This window comes from Mustela erminea, chromosome 12 (genome assembly GCF_009829155.1).
Source record: "Mustela erminea isolate mMusErm1 chromosome 12, mMusErm1.Pri, whole genome shotgun sequence".
NCBI classification, from domain to species: domain Eukaryota; kingdom Metazoa; phylum Chordata; class Mammalia; order Carnivora; family Mustelidae; genus Mustela; species Mustela erminea.
The window spans coordinates 23633053-23636781 of NC_045625.1; positions in this window are offsets into that span (position 1 = coordinate 23633053).

The window sequence follows — 3729 nt, forward strand, 5'->3', positions numbered from 1 at the left end:
AAACCGGTGTCCTGCTGCTGCGCTCCCTCTTCTCTTCCCTTGAGCTGGAATGTGAACGTGCCCGTGACCTAGCCTTGTCCATGCAGACCAGGACGATGCCTTTGATGGGTGATGGCAGAGCAGTAGGATGGAGGGAACCTGGGTTCCTGAATGGCCACATGAAGAAACCACTCACCAACCTGGACCACAGAGCCCTTAGTGACAGAAATCTCCTCTAAACTACTATATTTTGGGGATCTTTTGGATGTGTACGTTTATCCTTTAACTTCATTGGGGAGAGCACAATAGGAAATGGGAGATATTTTGAACAAAACTGGAAGGACTCTAGGCCAGAGCTGGTAGAAGTCCCACCCTTTTGGAAAATTACTGGATTGGGCGTGGGGTTTCTCTGGGAAGCTATTATCTATCACTTTTCCTTTTCTGACAGTTTTCCTATGTAAGCAAATCAGCTGTCTCATATAAATCTCTCATAAAAATCCTGTGAATAGGGTCCCCCCCCTTTTATATGTGAGAAAACAGACTCAGGTCACTTGCCCAAGATCATGTAGTTACTATATGACGGGAATATGATTTCAGCTTGGGTCATGGTGACTCCAGGGCCCAGGAGCTAGGCTCGGTGGCATGCTGCCTCTCCCAATAAGCCAGAATGTGTTTCTGAAAATAAGTGCTCACGATGATTTGGTGGTTTTAAAGTCTTAAGTTAATAAGTAGAATGGGCTTGGTGGTTTCATGCAGGTAGAGGCTGGCAGGAAGCTGGTACAGGCTGTACCCAATTTATAATAGTGGTCTGACAATTCACTTATGTTCCTGTTGTTTGGAACTGAGACCATGTTTTTGCATAGAATCAATGTGATTCATGGTGACACATACCCAGGCTGGTTCCCAGACACCTTTATAATTTATTGTCTGAGCTCTGGGGCTAGCGAGCAAAGAAAGAAAATCATGATGGAGATGACGATTCTCCAGTGACCAGGGCCATATGCCCACTCTCCCCGATGCTTTTGCCCTTCCTTCCCTACAAATTGCCGCCTCCCCTGCATTTGAGCCGAATTCCCCAACTCCTCAGTCTGGCTCATTTCACAAAGGAATAAGTAAGAAAGCAAGCTGATTGAACTAATTTACATTAACATGCTTGTTACCTAAGAAAATCTATGCCATGCAGCATGGTGGACCTAGAAAATTTTGCTTTCTATTCTTTGTATTTTACCACAGTACAGTTGTAGTCTACTGGTGTGCTTGGGTCAGGTCAAGGAATTAGGTTGTCTTGTTGACCACATTTCATTTTTAGAGACTGATGAGGTTTCATCTGGAAAGGCATAAGTCATATATCAAAGGAGAGTGAAATGGGGAAATAATTTCAAAAGACAATCAAGTGCACAGCTACCCAGTTCAATTGCTTAGAAGACTGATTGCATGTATGGAGTTTGAAAAGCAAAGGAATGATCTGGAAACACAAGAGCTATATTGTCAGTTTGCCTTGTTCCGTCATCAATCAAAATTTGGTAGCTTTTCTGAATATTTTAAGCAGGAAGAGATTTTTTTTTTTTAAAGATTTTATTTATTTATTTGACAGACAGAGATCACAAGTAGGCAGAGAGGCAGGCAGAGAGAGAGAGAGGGGAAGGGAAGCAGGCTCCCTGCCGAGCAGAGAGCTTTATGCGGGACTCCATCCCAGGACCCTGGGATCATGACCTGAGCCAAAGGCAAAGGCTTTAACCCACTGAGCCACCCAGGCGCTCCAATTTTGCTCACCAGAATACTGATGAGTGTCGGGGAAAGTGGTTCTGGTTCTGGACCTCTAGGAACCTAGAACACTACAGAAATTACTCACTTGGAAAGCTACCACCTCTTAAGCCTTAAGAACTATTGAGTTGAAGAACCTATCACTGTAGGTTTGAGCTGAGATAAGGCAGCGGGAATCACAAACCTGCTGGCACTGCCAGCAAGGCCAATGCCAACACCACAGCTGCCTTTGACCTGTAGAAAGTTAAACAGACCCTAGTGTGCTGCTGCAGAAAAGCTTGACATCCTCATGGATGTGTTTAATTTTTGTTGTTTTTGTTTTTGTAAAGTAAGCTCTATGCGCAGCATGGGGCTTGAATTCACAACCCCGAGATCAAAAGTCACCTGCTGTACTGACTGAGCCAGCCAGGTGGCCCATGTTTATCTTATTTTTGCCTCAGCAAACTCCTAGAGGCATATTTAATTGGTAAACAAATTTTGCATCCAGAACCTGCAAAAGAGTGTGGGAAGTATAGTTTTTGCTTTCTGACCTCCCATAAGAGAAGGCACTCTAGATCTACCGTTCCCACATGTGGCCATTGAATATTTGAAATGTGGCAACTGCAGAAGTAAATTTAAAATTTTATTTAAGTTTAGTTATTTAAATTTAATTTTGAAGGGTCATGTGTGCCTGGTAGCTAGGGTATTGATTAGTGCAGCTTTGGAAGGATTCATAGTATCCAGAACACTGATTATAACACTTGAGATCATCACTGAGGAGGGTAACCCTCATGGCCTCTATTTCCACATTCCACACCTGTAAAATGAGGGTAACTACCTTAAAGGGTCATGTTATAATAAAGTAGCTAGGAAAAAAGCTCATAGTTAGCGATGAATTCAGGATCATGAATACCAAAGGGCTAGGATTAAGATGTGGCAGAAAGATTATCCCAGAGGATAAAGATAAATACACTCAAAACTAGGGTCTGGCCCAGTACTGACAACTCAAGGACTTTTCAAAGTACGCCTTTCTAAGAGAAAGCTGATGACATGTTCTTGGCTGAACTTGGCTTTTCTCTAGTCCCGATTCTCTCCTGAACTCCATGTCCATGGATCTGTCTATTGGGTGGCTTTATCTGGATGCCTGACAGTTACCTCAAATGCAGCACATTTATCCATCCACCTATCCGTCCATCCATCCATCCATCCAAACACACACAAACATGTGTTGTATGCTACCACATATGAAGTAATGAGCTAGACACGAGGAGTGTAATGTTAACAAAACAGGTAATACCTCTTTCTCAGAGCTTCTAGCTTAATAGGAATGACAGAGAATAACAGGCAGTGGGGTAAGTGGAAACACAGGGCACAATGGGAGTACCTAGGGAGGGCACCAGACCCAGACCAGGAGCTGCCCAGGCTATTGGAGAAGGGTCCATGGAGAAGCAAAAGAACTAGATCAAGCCAATACAGGCAGAGGGGAGTATCAGAAGCAGAGGCCCTGAGCCAAGAAAGCATACAACGCATTCTAGAAGGCAGAGATGGTCAGTTAACCAGGGTATGTGAGACAGTGGTATAAGATGGGGTAGGTAGGGAGAGATGATGCAGGATCTTGAAAGTCAAGGCAATTGGGCTGTATCCTAAGAGCATGGGGGGCCATAGAAAGATTTTAAGCAAGGTATTTGCTTTGGGGGAAAAAATTCTGCTATCAACTGCATTGTGTCCCTTCCCCAAATTCACATTTTGAAGTCCTAACCCCCAGTTTGGAGATAAGGCCTTTGGAACATAATTAGGTTTTAGGTGAGGTCATGTGGGTGGGGATTAGAGTCCTTATAAGAAGAGATACCAGAGACCTTGCCCTCATCCTCTCTTCCCATCATACGAACACCAGCAAGATGGTGGCCGCCTACAAGCCAGGGAGAGAGTCCTCACTAGAAACCGACCAGGCTGGCACCTCAGGCTTCTAATGTCTAGACCTCTGAGAATGACATTTCTGTTGTTTAA